At 38.7% G+C, this 17,662-nt stretch overlaps 1 long non-coding RNA gene across 1 annotated transcript in view; it reads right to left on the bottom strand.

Moving 5' to 3' along the window:
- The window catches only part of LOC144381147 (uncharacterized), a 398,096-nt gene that overhangs the window by 104,095 nt on the left and 276,339 nt on the right, over positions 1-17,662 (bottom strand). The gene's annotated exons all lie outside the window — the stretch shown is intronic.

The raw sequence follows: 17,662 nt of genomic DNA, 5'->3' as shown, positions 1-17,662 counted from the left end.
CCCTTATAAAATATCTCCCCTCTTTGAAAAGTGAATTTCAAGCTGAAGCAAAAACCACCATAATAACAGGGCTGAAAACTGAATCTTTCCACTTCCTTATAGACCACAAGCGAGAAGCAAACCATGCTGTAAGTGTCCTCCCCTTGAGATGAAAGAGAACAGACCCATTACACAGCATCCACCAGACCACGGACACGAGCAATCAAGGCACAGCTGTGGGCTGGCTTTGGAGAGAGACCCTGTCTCACCACCCGTCACTTAGAGGTCATAATATTTTAGTGGCTCCTCTCTCTGAACAGAATAAAATGTGCAGATAGTTAAAGAGAATGAAAGTTCAGTTTAAAGCAATGGAGTGGAAGGGAAGGGTAAAAGGGAATTGATGAGAACCAAATGTCTCCCATATGGTTCTCCACTGAGCTGCTGGAGGGCCATATAAAAAATTAATCCGACTCATATAATTTTGCTCAAAGCCAAGTATGTGCACGTAATGAAAATGCAACTCAAACATGACACATTTGGGTTTTCTGACAACATTGTGGGATGCAGCGTTAATCTGCCTTAATAATTGATTCTTTGGCTTGCAATTTATTGTGTTTTATTCCCTTTCATTTTAGGACCTGACATAGTTGGGAATAGATGTCTCTTCCTATCTTAGAAAATAAAAGGATTATGAAAATTTACCATCCCTCCAAGTGGTATCACTTTCTTATATACGTGTACTCAGTGATTACTATTTTTGCATGTTAAGAGAAGAGACGAATTCTTCTTAGAGGTAACAAAGCTTTGTAATCCATTGATAGAACATTCGGGATGTTCAAGCTCTGTTTTCTGCCCTCCATTTTCACCTAAATAGTTGGGAATGGCAAGATTTTAAAGAGACGTGCTTACAGATAATTTTAGCAAAAACAAATGATGGCGAGAATGGGCTCGAACAACATCAGATGTAGAAGCAGGACCATTCTGGACTGCACACTGATCCCAATTCCATTTGTCTTTCTCTGCAAAACATGCAGAAGGAAATGAATCAAGTCGTGGTGTGAACAAAGTGAATAACTCAAGGCCCATATGCCGAACTAGAGACTACACAGAGGCACATGCTGATATTGGTTGGTTGAACACTAAGGTTTGCGCCAATCCATTCCACAGATTTATTGTATTCATCTTTACTTCCTCATAAGGCAGTACAATGTTTAAGACGCTGTGGCACTTGATTAGGTAATCCTCTACCTCGAGTGCCCACCATTTCAAACTTAGCCCCTGGGTACTGGAGATTCAGAATTGAGGAGACCCAAGCCCTGCCTTCAGAGAGCTCATAGTTCAGAGGGGGTATGTCTGGGCTAACAAGCAAGTGCAAAACACTGCCTAGAAGTTTCCATTAGTCCACTTCTAAGATTCCCATAGGGTCTACAGGCAACAGGGGCCATTTGGGACATCTTCCATTTCTAACTCCCGATGTGCTGATAATAAGTGGATGCTGTGACTGAGGTGGGGCATAAAGACCCTTTCATTCAGGGACACCTGGGTGGCTCAGTCCGTTAAGCATCTGCCTTCAGCTCGGGTCATGTTCCCGGAGTCCTGGGGTCGAGTCCCGCATCGGGCTCCCAGCTTGGCAGGGAGTCTGTTTCTCCCTCACACCACTCGTGTTCTCTCTCTCTCTCTCTCTCCCTTTCTCTCAAATAAATAAATAAAATCTTAAAAAATAAAAAAGAACCTTTCATTTGGCTCTGGGCTCTGATGAAGCTAGTCCCTCAAAAGGGCCCAGCAGGAGTATAAGAACTAATGGAACACTTGAACAGCTTTACGTCAGAAACAAATTAATTAGTAAACAACAAATAAAAAGTGTGAGAGCCTGGGAGTGAGAAAAAATAGGGAGCAGCACTGCCTAGACATTAGGCTGAGAACACAGTTTGTAAAGAACCGATGAGAGACCAGGAAGCTACAGACTCGTGAGGTTAGAGATGGGGAAATTAAACAGCCTCTTCGTGGGTCTGCAAGCATGATTTCTAGAAAGATAGAAGGTCAAAAACAATCTACAAGCAGCTGTGATCAGTCACGGGCTAAGCGGTAAAGATGCGGAGCAAGCAACTTGGTCCAGCAGCTTTTGGGTTCCTCCGGACAGCCCCTCGTTCACATCTCTGCAGACCTGCATCCTGTCTGAGCCCAGACCTGGAGGCAGAGATCTTTCCCCTGATTATAGAAGCTCTGGTTGGGGAACTTCGGGGGTATTTAGGTACATGTGTTGCCATCTACGGAGACTTTGTAAACAATTCTCTTACACCTACTTTGTTCTATTCCTGAGGCACAAGACCTGACGTGGGGACAATGAAGAGGACATGCAGACAAGGAGGGCGCTGCGCGCTTTGCAGAGTTAGTTCGTCTAGAGAAGGCAGGGGCCAGGCTGAGGGCGTTTTTGTCCTAAGAGTATTTATGAGAACTGAGCGGTCACTGGCTAACCAATGGGTTTGTGAGTCCCTAGGAGGCAACTGTGGGTCCCCAGAAATAGTTCAGGGTATTTTCAAGGGACATGAAGTTTGCATTAACAGGATGCAACAAGAACAAGGGTTACTCATGTCACTGTGGCTTCAGGTTTTTGGTTTTTTTTTTTTTAAGTTTTTTTTTTTTTTAATTTATTTGACAGAGCCCCACTGTGGCTTCAGTTTTAAAAAAAGCTTGCTGATTGGGGCGCCTGGGTGGCTCAGTCAGCTAAGCGTCTGCCTTCGGCTCGGGTCACGATCTCAGGGTCCTGGGATCGAGCCCCACATGGGGCTCCCTGCTCCTCGGGGTACATGCCTCTCCCTCTCCCTCTGTGTGCTGCTCCCCCTGCTTGTACTCTCTGTCTCAAATAAATAAATAAAATCTTTTTTTTTTTTTAAAGCTAGCTGGTAAAAACTGGTGACATTTGGGTACATTGTGATATCACCAATAATATCTTTATCTGTGGTCATGCTTCTTCATTCCCATCGAACCTGACTTCCTTGCTTCCTCTCTGACTCTCATTTCCTCCCCAAAGCTATTGGGATTTTCATCAATTCTTTGGCCGGTGGGAATATTTCACTCTGGTGGATCTCTACATTCTTAGGCGCATTTTGTTTAAGTCAGGCTCAACTCATTTTTTTCTTTATAAAGCATTTCCATTCTCTTGATGTTTTTGAAATTATCCAATTGGTACGTGCTTATTGTAACAAATCAAATAATACAATAAAAGATGTAAAAAGGTAATGCTAATCATCTCCCTCCTGCATAGGCTCCAAACCTCTAATCCCACTCCATTAACATATATGTACCTTGCAACTTACTTCTTTCACCTAACAGTATAATTTGTATATCCTTACAAATCAGCACTCATAAGTCTAAATTTATTTCTTTAATCTAATCATACACCATAAAGTACATTTTCTATAAATAGGTTCACACCATTCATGGTGACTTTAGAACTATTTTATTGAATATTTATTCAGAAGAGAGTTCACCTTATAAATGTTATGTGGTTTAATATATTTTCCCATAGTGAGCACATCTATTTCACGGTCAACCACATGAAAAACCAAATACAAACAGCACCCTTAGAAGCTCCTTGCCCCCTCATAATCACTACCCTCCAGACCAATACTTACTATCCTGACTTCTAACATCATAGTTTTCCCTTTTTAAAAATTTATATAAAGGAAATCATCAGTATGTATGCTACTGTGTCTGAATTCTTCCATTCAACAGTATGATTATGAGTTTCATCCATATTTCTGCATATAATGTGTTCCTTTTCCTTAGCGTATAGGAGGCTAGGAAACAAATATAACACAACTTGGGTTGTATTCAGTTTTAAGATATTAATAAGGCTGCTATGGACCTCAAAATAGGGAAGCCTCCCCAAAACTAGTCTCTTACGAATCAAAAAGAAAAACCTCTTTCAAAGTTCTTGTTTCTGCTGCTAACATCAAGGGTCTGATTTGAAATTCAAAGGTGAAGTTCGATTAACTTATATATCTCAGCATTTCTGAAATACCAAGAACGGGGTGGGTGGAATATTCTAGCTGCCTGGACTGAGAACTAGAGCCTCATGTTTCAAGGAAGTGCAAGTGTAGGCCAATGGAAGGCCCTGGAAGACACTGGCTAAACCTCCAATACCATTCTACAGCAAGAATGTCTCAGCAACAAAGAACAGCAAGAATTAACTATCGCTCTGTGTATCAGGATCCAATCTAGAGGCCAGGAAGCTGGTAGAGGTGATAGCCAGAAAGACCTAGAAAGAATTAATGAAGAATTTCAATTTGTTCCATAAAAGATTAAAAAAAAAAAAAAGAATACACGGAGCTGGTAGGAAAGAAAGACAAAGTATAGGAAGGAAGAATGGAGCAGAAAGAAAGGGGAAGAAAGATGAAAGGAAGGAAATAGTTAACAGATTTTTCAAGAATAGCAATGGATATAGGTATAGGTGGTCAAAAGGTACAAACTTCCAGTTATAAGATAAGTAAGTCCTGGGGGTATAATGTACAACATGCTGACTACTTAACAATACTATGCTGTATATTCAAAAGTTACTAAGAGTAGATCTTAAAAGTCTTCAACATAAGAAAAAAATTTTAACTACATGAGGGGATAAATATTAATTAAACTTGTGGTGATCATGTCGCAATACATACATATATCAAATAATGATGTTGTACTTTTAAAATTAATACAATGTTGGGCGCCTGGGTGGCTCAGTTGGTTAAGCGACTGCCTTCGGCTCAGGTCATGATCCTGGAGTCCCGGGATCGAGTCCCACATTGGGCTCCCTGCTCAGCAGGGAGTCTGCTTCTCCCTCTGACTCTCCCGCCCCATGTGCTCTCTCTCATTCTCTCTCTCTCAAATAAATAAATAAAATCTTAAAAAAAATTAATACAATGTTATATGTAAAAAAAAAAAATAGGAATGCATCAATCTAACTTTCAGCAGTTCCCATGGCTTTGGGTTTTTTTTTTTTCAAGATTTTATTTATTTATTTGACAGAGAGAGTGAGAGAGCATAAGCAGGGGGAGCAGCAGAGGGAGAGGGAGAAGCAGACTCTCCAAAGAGCAGGGAGCCCGAGGCAGGGATCGATTCCAGGACCCTGGGATCATGACCTGAGCCGAAGGCAAACACTTCACCGACTGAGCCACCCAGGCACCCCACTGCTTGCTTTGATTATGCTATTTTTCATATCACTGAATTCAGTTGATCTTCATTATTCAGAGATTCCATATTTGCCAGTCTCCTACTTGCTAAAATCTATTCGTAACCCCAAAGTGAGCAATAGAGGTATTTTCGCAGTCATTGGTAAATATTCGTACAGTAATGAAAATCTGGAGTAGCAGGAAGCCCACATTCTCGGCTGAGGTGGAACAAAGCAATGGCGTTTTTATGTTAGCTCTCACTGTAAGCAAATGTCCTTTTCACCAACTATTTAGTGCCACATTTTCTCATTTTTGTGCCTTTTGCTGAGTCCACTGTTTAAAATGGCTCCCAAGCAGAGCGCGAAGTACCGTCTAGTGCCCCTAAACACGCGAAGGCTGTGATGTGCCTTACAGAGGGAAATACTGTTCTGGATAAGCTTCTTCGTTCAGAGTTAGAGTGTGGTTGGCCATGAGTGCAATGTTAATGAGTCAAAATATATATTAAATAATATCTTTTGTGTGTTTTATAAATATTATCACTATAGATTAAATAAAACATAGATTAAACAGAAACATACATAAAACAAGGTTATGTATCATCTGTTGGTGAAAATGTTAGGGCCAATCAAAGGCTTGCAGGAACGGAACCCTATTATTTTTCCAAGAAACAATACTCCAGTTTTTGCTAATTCAGTGTTCACAGTGACTGTATACAACATAACTACTAAAAAAAAAATTTTTTAAAAAAAACAAGAATTGGCTAGATTTAATATTACCTGCTGCATGCGAGGGTCTTAGCAGAGAAATTTTATACATCTCTGAACAGAGACACGAGTATAAATTAGGAAGAGATGAGGTTGCACGTCTAAATCACACAGGTGCAGGGCGCCTGGGTGGCTCAGTTGGTTAAGCGACTGCCTTCGGCTCAGGTCATGATCCTGGAGTCCCGGGATCGAGTCCTGCATCGGGCTCCCTGCTCAGCAGGGAGCCTGCTTCTCCCTCTGACCCTCCCCCCTCTCATGTGCTCTCTCTCTCTCTCTCATTCTCTCTGTCTCAAATAAATAAATAAAATAAAATAAAATAAAAATAAAAAAATAAATCCCACAGGTGCAGCCAGGGATTGCAATCTTGGGCAGCGCAATGTTTGAACATCAGTTCTGCGTGCGTAGGAAAGCAGCTAGGCCAGAACCTGATACTGACAAGCAGTTAAAACATGCTTTTGTGTGCTCAAACAACCTCTTCAGTATGAGCACATCTTTATCTAGAAGATGAATGGTGTGCCAGCTATCAATCTTGAGGGAATGTTATCAGCATAAGAGTGACAATATCTAGAAAGTGTTAAGAATGTTTTTAAAAGAATTGTATTTTCATGGACTTGTTCATTATGGCCAAATAGAATACAACAAAATAATATTCAATTAAAATTAGGACATAACATATTATATATATATCTATATATGTATATAGATATATATCCCATCTTTGAAACCAATTATGTGATTTATATCCATCCATCCCTGAGAAATACATAATTAAGAACAAATGTTTATCTTTTTTACTTTTAAAATGCACAACGGGAATACACAAATAGCCAAGCACACATTATTTATATCAAGTTCTGCAGAAGCACAGAATCTAGTGATGATGCCATGAGTCTTACGGCCTCATCAAATATAAAATGAAGGTCAAAAATGAAATGAAAAGAATATAATGTATAAATGAAACTTCAGCATATGACCAGTTCTGCCTCTGAAGAATTCATTATAGTAGTATGCTCTGATTTTATTTTTTTGCTTTTTTTTTGCATTAAAATCAGACTTTAAAAGAAACCCGCAAAATAATATGCTAAGATACTATTCAAGGGATGACATTGCCCATTGAATACCATTTAGCGTGAATCAGTGGTAGTACTATTAATTTCTCCTATTTGAATGCACACTTTAGCTAGCACATGACCCATACCACGAACATCAGTTACACCCCAGGGACCAGACATTAACAGCATGTGCTACGAGTAGTTTATTTTACAATTGCTGTGAAATAAAAGCTGATGGAAATGAGCCACTGGTGAATTACTTGCTAGCAAAAACAGTATTTGTATCACTACTGAAAAACTCCCTCCCAAAAAGGGGGGGTGGTGCAGGCAGAGGTTTTATTGTATTGTTCACACAGAAACATAGAGATAGAGGAGGTCCAGGGAAGTAAACAATTAAGAGTCTGGAGTTTTTTATCTGCAGTTAAACAGAATACATTTTAGTAGCTGAGATCCTGTACCACAGTTAATTAAAGCACGATCTGGACACATGGACACACGACACACAGACACACACAGATAGACACAGAGACAGACACACAACATGATCACGCAAAAAAAACCAATAAAATAAAGAATTATTTCCAGATAAACTACAGTCAGTTAGGTCTTTCCTCTCATAAAAGAAACATTAATATGACTTCAATCTTTTGATGTACGTGATCTTTCCAGAGCTATATAGGAAAGAAAATTAAAATCTCACAGCAGGTTTTTCACAGAACTAATTTATCCCTGGTTGTTGTTGTTGTTGTTTAATTTAAGAATATCGCTTCTTCTTGCATATCGCTTTTCTATAAAACTCAGTCAATATCGGAAATATTTATGTTCTCATAGAAGATACGCAAATAGACTCAGATATTTTACTATACTTATAAAATATATAATGCTAACTCAGTGTAATCCATACACAAAGACCTGTCTGCATTGAAAAGATGCACTTGATTTATTTAAATACAATGCTCACATATAATATCAATTACTCCCAGCTCCTTGTTCTAAATTGGATTTAATCTGTTAACCTCTCACCTTCCTTTAAAGAGCGTCAGAAGGAAGGATCGACATGAAAGAAGATGGAGTTCGCAAGGATAAAATGGCACAATGGGATACACTGAAAGCAAGTGGACCTGTTAATTATCCTGCTTACAGGTTCCCACACACACACTTTTGTCTATGATTAACTGGATGGTACAGCTGTCGTTCCTTTTGCTGAAAGGTTTGGCCTTTTGCTTAAGTCCAATCTAACACAAGGAAATCATTATTCATTTCTCTCCCACTCAAAGTCTAGATGCAGATTTGAAAATGTTATTTATTGTCTGGCTGTTAGTCTCTAACGGGCAGCAGTTAGACTAAACGAGACAGCTGGTTGCATCGACCTATCCTTTACTGCCCCCAAGGCCACGCATACCTAATTCAAGGATATCAGATAATGGTATGTGGCATGATTTACATGTAGAGAATTCCGAATTCATTGTGAGCCTATTTATAACTACAGCACCTTCGATAGCGAAGATGATTTAATAGAGGTTGTAAGGGTTTTCTGACAAGAGGCATTAATATTAGAACCTTTTCGCAAGCGCTGCAAACAGTGGTGTGGGGGCGGGGCTCGCCTGCCTTATTTTTCAGGGGCGACCCTTTTTCTGTTCATTAGCACTTACACTCCTGGGGTTGGGAAGTCACTGTTTTAACTCTAATTTGTATGTAATGAGCATATTCAAGGCAAGGAGACTCTCCTTCATTAACAAAGCTGAAAAAAGGCTGGTAACTCTGATGAAAAAGGACATCCAATCTCATGGAAATTTAACCGGTCCAGTTTTGCAGATGGTATTTGGAAAACCAAGGGTCTGCTCTCTAGAGATGGTCAAGGTGGATGATCAAGATTCTGTAATGTCGGGGCGCCTGGGTGGCTCAGTTGGTTGGGCGACTGCCTTCGGCTCAGGTCGTGATCCTGGAGTCTCGGGATCGAGTCCCGCATCGGGCTCCCGGCTCGGCGGGGAGCCTGCTTCTCCCTCTGACCCTCTCCTCTCTCATGCTATTTCTCTCTCGCTCGCTCTCTAATAAATAAATAAATAAAATCTTTAAAAAAAAAAAAAAAAGATTCTGTAATGTCTTTTCCAAAAGAGTTAGAAACAGGCTGATGTCTTAGCCAATACGCCTCCCTTCAATAAAACTAACTCTAATGGATGAGGCTGCCTCTGGGTATTGCTAAGAACATACAGGCAAGTCTATTTGCTTACCCAGATGCTGCACTGCCAATTACTTCAGACGGCATTTTGCGATGGTTCAAGTATTAAAAACAAAAACAAAACAAACATGATACCGTTTACCGAACGGTCTTGAGAATTAACCACACATTTGAAAATGCAGTTTAATGGAGCATGTTATCAAAGAAGGCTTCTTTATTAACAAGACTTCTGGTTTACAATAGATGAAACAAATCAGCACCTTTGGTGGTGCATTATATTTTTAATTTGAAATGTAAAACCTGTGTTCTATTTCAAATAGCAATTCTCACATAAAATATATCTCTAAAGACTGGAACTGGTTGGCATTTACTTTGAAAAGCCTGTATGCTATAGCTTTCAGGGGCAAGTTTCATTTGGGGATAAAATACTTCCTCTAGATTACTACCAATTCAAATTCAATCTTTAGAAACCTCTAGATGACATAATGAATGGCTTTTACGTACCAGGTTGGATTTTATTATTTGTTTATTACATAAAAAAAAAAAGACTCTGACGTCCAAATTGGAATCAACACCTTATTTTTATTTAGTTTCTCAGATTAATCATTCTAACCTGTCTAGAATTACTAAGAAATTAATTAATTAAAAAAATTCATGCATCATTTATAACAAAAAGTAACATCTTCCAAGAAGTCCTATAATAAAAATAAAAGTAATCAGTGGAAAATAATGTCCCTAGTACATCCATTATCCAAAATCCAAGAACATTCTAGCGCTATCTCTGTTCATCGTGCTGTTTCTTGTTGTTACCGCACTTAATGCATATTTGAAGATCTTCATTCATTGCCTGGAATTATAGCAATGCAGAGAAAGCACAGAACTCTGACTATGCAAGCCCTGTTCTGTATGAATCAAAGGGAAATAAGACACTCCCATTTCATTTGGCTCACAACAATTGGTGACAATATGCTCTTCCTGAAAATCCAGGCTTGGATCTATTTCATGTTGTTTATAAACTATCCTTTCAGTTGTATTTTTTTTTTTTTTGGAAGTGGCTAAAACACAAACACAACAAAGACTATCAAAACTAAGGCAGATGGTATGATCCTATATTCTTGGACTTACATTAAACCAAATGAAATCAGAATTAAATTATTTTGAAGGATACAAATCCTATGGTGCAGATGAGTGAATGATTTCTTGCTTCCTCTTATTAGCTTGCCATTAATCAAGTTACACTCAATATGTAGGACAGTGCATTCTCTCTTCAGGTTATGTCGGTGGGGAGGGGAGGTCGACAATGGACTGTCAGCATTTGCAATGAAGTTAAGAGAGAATTGTCAAAGTGTGTGCTGAAATTTGGGATGAACATGTCATGAATTGAAAATAACAACTACTGACAGAAATATAGAGATAAATAACATTGTAACTGGGGGTTTATTTTCATTAGAGTGCAGAAATTTGGAGTGTTTTCCTTGATGGTTTAAATAGGTAGCCTGGTAATTAATACTTACTGAGCAATTCCCATGTTCCATGTACTTCCTAAACTCATCTCAAATGATATACATGAAGTAATTTAGAAAACCACATATAGCAATAAACCATGAACAAGGAAGTACCAATTACGTTTCTTCCAAATTTAACAAAGAAATGTACAATTCCAAATCAATAACTAAATCTGGGGGTCTGAAATATATACATTCTGAGACTTAATATACAGCCCAAGGAACAACCCTCTCAGAGTCTCAGAAGGTACATGTTTCCAAAGCAAAATAAGAAGGCATGTACTATTCTTGAATGAAGACTGGAAAATAAATTATTTTCAGGATGTTTAGAAAAATGTTTTATGCTTCACATTACAAGAGCCATATTTTCAATTCTCCAAAAAGATGACAAGCGGGTTTATTCTTCTCAAAGCTTGACACGCTAGTTTGATATATGCTGTCAAGTAAAATAATTATTTTCAAAATTCTATTATTTGGCATTTAAAAGATCAAATAGCTATTCATTGAAGGACCAAATATTTAGAAGAGTGGCTATTTCTATTACAGGATAAAATCACACATGGAGAGAAGCCACTACACTGTTTCTTCAGGCATTAAAGATGTATTGTGTGTTGGGGTGCCTAGGTGGCTCAGTCAGTTAAGTATCCGACTCTCGGTTTCAGCTCAGGTCGTGATCTCATAGGTCCTGATCTCATGGGTCATGAGATCAAGCCCCATGTGGGGCTCCGTACTCAGCGGGGAGTCTGCTTGAAGATTCTCTCCCTCTGCCCCTCCTCCCACTCTCTCTCTCTCTCTCAAATAAATAAAATAAGTCTTTAACAACAACAAAAAGGCAGCAAGACTTCACATACACAGTCTTAGAACCTTACATATGTCAGGACCCAATAATTCAGTAGTTCTAATTCTGTAGTTCTCACATGGGGAAAAAAGGAGAGGTGCAGGGCAGGGATTTTGCTCCCCAAGAACATGTGCCAATATCTGGAGACATTTTTGGATGTCACAATTTGGGGAGAAAAGTTCTATCAGTTGTCACAGGTGGGAGGGGTAAGTTCTACTACTATCTAGAGGGTAGAATCTAGTGGGTAGTGGGTAGGAATTGTGATAACCATCCTACAGTCCCAGGACAGCCTCAACAACAAAGAACTGTTCAGCCCTAAAGATCAATAGGGTCAAGATTGAGAAACTCTCCTCTAATTGCTTATAATACACCAAAAATTAAACTTATAACCTTAAATTTTAATTAATTCTTATAAAATTAGAGAATATACCCCTTAACATTATGTCCCATTTAAGAAAAAAAAAAAAACTAGCAACATAAAAATACTTACACTCACCTCTTGAGCAGATGCTCCTTCAGGGAATTATAATAGAAGAAAGGACACTGGCCAATGCTCGCTAGTGCTGAGAAAAATGCTATCACTCTTGGAGGGAGATACTGGGTAGGCTGGATGCTTAAATGTCAAAGATCTTGAGTGATCATTAGTGTATTTAAATTTGAGGTTATAATCATGTTTAGAATAGTTAATGCCTGCATGAAGTAAAAACTTCAAAAAGTACAAGAGGGTATTCAGTAAAAATGAATTATCTCTCCCACTCCTGTCCCACAGCCACCCTTTTTATCTTCCTAGAAACAAATTTCTTAGGTTCTTTTCCCAACACATTCTATGATTTCTTTTGGGTGCTTCGAAGAGTTTTTCCTTTGCATCTAGGCAGTGAATATACACAGATGTATAGGTACATATAAATGACAGTAGACCATGCACACTGTTCTGAATCATATTTTGCCTTCCAATGAAATATCTTGCAGATCTATTACACCTGACTCATTTTTTAATTGCTACATAACTTGAATTATGAATGAAAATAATATAAAATATGAAATGGAATATGAAATAAATGAAAATAACCATATGAAAATAACCATTTTAACCAGTTTCCTGTTAAAGGCATTTAAGTTGTTTTCAACCTTTTGTTATTATCAATATTCCCACAGTATTGGCACTGTACATAGGGCATCTCTTGCTTTTGTGATTATAACCATTACTTCTTTTTTTTAAGATTTATTTATTTATTTTAGAGAGAGAGAGTGATGGGGGAGGGGCAGAGGGAGAGGAAGAGAATCCTCAAGCAGACTCCCCACTGAGCATGCAGCCCAATGTGGGACTCGATGCCGGGCTCAATCCCAGGACCCCAAGATCATGGCCTGAGCCAAAATCAAGAGTTGGACACCCAATTGACTGAGCCACCTACGCGCCCCTAACCATTTTTATTTCCATACAAAAGTGGCATTGCTTGTTAAAAGGATATATGTATTTTATATTTTAATAGATACTATCAAATTGCTGATTATATATATATACATAAGCCCATTTCATATATATATCTATATATATGAGCCTACTTCTTTGTATTTTAATAGATACTATCGAATTGCTGATCATATATATATATGAGCTTATTTATTTACACCCATGTCAATACCATTTGCTGACAAGCCCTTTGCAAATCTACTCTCCCCCAAAAATTGTAGTTTTATTTGAGGATGTGGAGAAAAGGCAACCCTCGTACACTGTTGGTAGGAATGTAAATTTGTGCAGCCACTATGGAAAACAGTATGGAGTCTCCTCAAAAAATTAAAAATAGAATTACCATACAATCTAATAATTCCATGACTGGATATTTATCCAAAGAAAAGAAAAACACTAATTCAAAAATATATATGCACCCCTATGTTTATTGCAACAATATTTATAATAGCCAAGACATGAAAGCAGTCCAAGTGTCTACTGATAGATGAATGGATAAAGAAGATTGGCTACACACACACACACACACACACACACACACACACACACTAGAATACTACTCAGCCATAAAAAAAAGAATGAGATTGTGCATTTGCAACAATGTGGAGGGACCTAGAGGATATTATGCTAAGTAAAATAAGTCAGACTGCGAAAAACAAATACCATGTGATTTCACTCATATGTGGAATCTAAAAACATGAATAAACAAATAAACCAGAAGCAGAATCAGACTTACAAATACAGAGAACAAACTGATGGTTGCCAGAGGGGCAGGGGGTGGAGAGATTGGGCAAAATGGACGAAGGGAAGTGGGATGTATGGCTTCTGATTATGAAATGAATAAGTCATGGAAATAAAAGACATAGCAGAGGGAATATAGTCACTGGTATTGTAATGCATTGTATGGTGAGAGATGGGAACTACGCTTGTGGGGAGCACAGCATAACATACAGAGTTGTCGAATCGCTATGTTGTGTGCCTGAAACTAATGTAACATTGTATGTCAACTACACTCAAATTAAAAAATTATACTTTTAATTTTCATTTCTCTTATTATGAGGGCAGTTTTATATATTTACATGGTTTAGATACATTTATACTTTCATACCTGATTATAATCTTGGCCCATTTTTTGGTTAGGTTATTGGCTTTTTTCTGTTAGATGTTGACAAACTCAAAAATATTAACAAAACCATCCCTTTGTCTGTAATATGAATTGCAAATATTTCCCCCCTTTTCCCTTTGACCATTTTTTTTTTTTAAGATCTTATTTATTTGTTTGTCAGAGGGAGAGAGAGAGAGAGAGCACAAGCAGGGGGATCGGCAGGCAGAGGGAGAAGCAGACTCCCCACTGAGCAGGGAGCCTGATGCGGGACTTGAGCCCAGGACCCTGGGATCATGACCTGAACCAAAGGCACACGCTTAACTGACTGAGCCACCCAGCCATCCCTATTTCTTTGTTTTTGGTGTAGGGTATTCCTTCAGAATTCTTTTTTTTTTGAACTTACATCAATCTTATTTTATGGCCTCAGGATTTTTTAAATCATATTTAGAATTACATTTAAAAAACATCTCAGGGACGCCTGGGTGGCTTAGTCGGTTAAACGTCTGCCTTCGGCTCAGGTCATGATCCTGGGATCGAATGGGCTCCCTGCTCAGCAGAGAGTTTGCTTCTCCCTCTGCCTGCCCCTCCCCTTGCTTGTGCTCTCTCTCTCTCTGACAAATAAATAAAATCTTTAAAAAAAATAAATAAAAATAAAAAACATCTCACATCTTCTTCTATTACTCTTGTGGTTTTCTGTTTGTTTTTAACCTTTGATCCATTAGAACTTATCCTCACTTAAAGAGTCTAGTTTTATTTTTCTTTAAGATAACAGCTACCCTGTTATGCTAACAATATCCACATTTTTCCCCATTAATTTAAAATTCTATTTGATTCTTATATTACTTGGCTCTACTGCTGGGTTTTCTATTCTGTTCCACAGAACTCTTTGTCTAGTCTTAGGCCAGCATTATATTGTTTAAATTATTGTAGTATAAAATGTTTTAATATTCAGCAGGAAGCAAACACATTCTTTCGGGACATTTTTGCCTTTAGATAATTAATACAGGAAAGTTAAGCTAATACATGTGTGTGAGAGATGAATATGACTGCAAACAGCCTTTCTCCCTTAGGTTAAGAGATTGTATTCCCTCTGGAATTTCTCACTGAAAACTGGGCAACCAGCATCTCAAACCTATACATTTTCACTCCAAAGGAATTCTCTCTCTTTCTACTCTTGTCTTTCTAAGCCAACTTCAAGAATGAATGTGAAGATAAAAGCTAGGTAAGGAAATACTTGGCAAAGAATGGAAACCTATTTCTCTCCTCTTTCATGTGAATGGATTGACTTTTCAAAGTCATTCACGGGACTTATTTGCTTATTAGGTTGGAGGACGTTGTTGGAGGCAGAAATGGATGAAAATCAAATGTGCTCTTGACGCATGCACATCAGACCCGTACATTGAGTCAAGTCTTTCTCATCTATGAAGGCAGACACTTGACCCAATCACTGCTTTCTTGCTATTGTGTGTGCAATGAATAAAATCTGTTCAAACCTGCGGTCTGTGAATTTATCTGCTGATACTCTTTTATGTAAATGGAATGAAAGCATTTGAAAATCAACGCAAGAATGTATACAGGAATAATTGCTCAAGTGGCCAAATTTGATTAGACTCAACCTTGGGCTTTGTATTATATTGTATGAAACATTTACCACATACTGCCCCCAGGCTTGAAAATAATGTAATTCCGGCCAAAATTATTATTTTCATGTGGTTATCATACTATTATTTTCTTCGAATGTAAGTTATAATGTCTGTAAATATCCCTAATGATCAGACTGACTAAACGTAATCAAACGTAAGCATTAACCTAACGGGCCACCAGTGTTATTGTGGTTTAGGACCCCTTCCTTTAAGTATTCCTGGGACTGCCCCAGAGGGATTTCACATGCGCTCAAGAACAATCCCCCATCCCCACGCAGCCATGCTACCTTATGAGACTCAGCAGTACTTGCCCGTGGCCCCAGTTAGTCCACTGGGCAAAGAAGACAGTTTCCCATCTTTATTATTTTCTAGGTCCCTGGATTTACTCTGTGTTATTCCAGTGGGTTCCACAGCCCTCCTGCCCCTGTCTCAGCAACTGCTGCTTCTCCCACATTCTTCTGGTCTAGTGTTTGGTCTGAGCCCTTAGAATGCAAGAGTTTTGGGAACATCTGAGATGAAATAAAAAACAGTATCTCTTGGTTTTGACCTTTTACCCTATTAGTGGGCACCCTGAGAAAACTTGGTCTTCCATAGGTTTCATAGTTCCTTAAAACACTCTTCTTCCTTTTTACTTTACTTTTATAGTCTTTATTTTTCACTTTAACCTGTATCTCTCCGCAGAACCTAAACACACCTCTATAGAGTTATCCAGGAGATAGATTAATGTAACAGAACAATGCTGTAATCACAGTCTATACTTGCCTCCAGGAAAGAAAGGATGAGGCAGTAGGTTAAGTTCATGAAGCTAGATCCCTCTTCCCTCAGGGTATGTCCTTACCTGGGAGCCTCTTCAGCTCCCCCTTCAAACAGACTTTTGTCAGGCCACCCAATAACTCATCAGCTTTGCCCAGATAGTTCTAAATTCCAGCATCAGACATAGTGCATTGTCTTTTCTAGGAAGCTATGCAGCTGACACAAAAAAGAACTTCCTGAGATTGTCTTAACAGTTTCCAAACACGGTCAGTTGTGCCTGAACCCCGAATACAAACAAAAGGTAGTTAGGGTTCTGGATATGCAGCCTGGTACAATCAAATAGAAAGAAAGCAAGAAAGATAGGGAAAAAAATCCAAAATATGCTCTGAGGCTTTCCCCCTATTTGTAGTAGGATTTTGATGTGTAGAGATACTGGCCTTAATCTCAGATATGACAGAGGAAGAAGTTTCAAAGGAGAAAACCGGGAAAGAATATACCAAAGGCATTTTGTTGTTTTAAAAGAGACAGTCTTCCCAGTGGCCCTCTGATCAGAAGTCGTATCTACCAGCCCCAAACAGATGTAAAAACAAAGCCTTCAAATCATGTAGATTGGCAAAACAGCAAGAGAAGATCATGAGTTTGTTGTTTGAAGAGAGACAGTCTTCCTCGTGGCGCCCTGATCGGAAGTAATACCTACCAGCCCCAAACAGGTTCTCTTTTATACTTCCTTCAAATGCTATGGATTGGCAAAACAGCAGTAGAAGATCCTGAATGATAATCACACTGGAAAGTCAAATTATTAATGCAAAGCCACCTATGGCCGTGGAAAGAATGTTCAGGTGTGGCTACTGATGAGTACAAACAAAGCAGCCAGGAGTGCTCGGCAGGATTAGCATACGAAAGATGACCCTGATGTCACAGACCCTATCCATGGCAATGCATTTATAGAAGCTGATCAGTGAATATATTGACACTCTAGCTATGTGGTCAGGATGGAAGTGCTTCTTTAAAGAAACAGGAGAAATGTGAATTGGTTAACAAAACAGTGCTCTGCTAAGGCAAATGCAACATGCTGCAGAAAAAAATGTGCACAAGGAAGAGAACAAATACAATATAATGCATGGTACTGTGTGAGCCCATTTCCCACTTGCCCTTTGCCTTTATTATTGCCACACAGTGCTGGTGTTAAAGATGGGCCCTGTGAATTATGAAGCTCACTGGAC

Source organism: Halichoerus grypus, chromosome 2 (assembly GCF_964656455.1).
Source record: "Halichoerus grypus chromosome 2, mHalGry1.hap1.1, whole genome shotgun sequence".
NCBI classification, from domain to species: domain Eukaryota; kingdom Metazoa; phylum Chordata; class Mammalia; order Carnivora; family Phocidae; genus Halichoerus; species Halichoerus grypus.
This window is presented reverse-complemented; position numbering and strand designations above follow the sequence as displayed.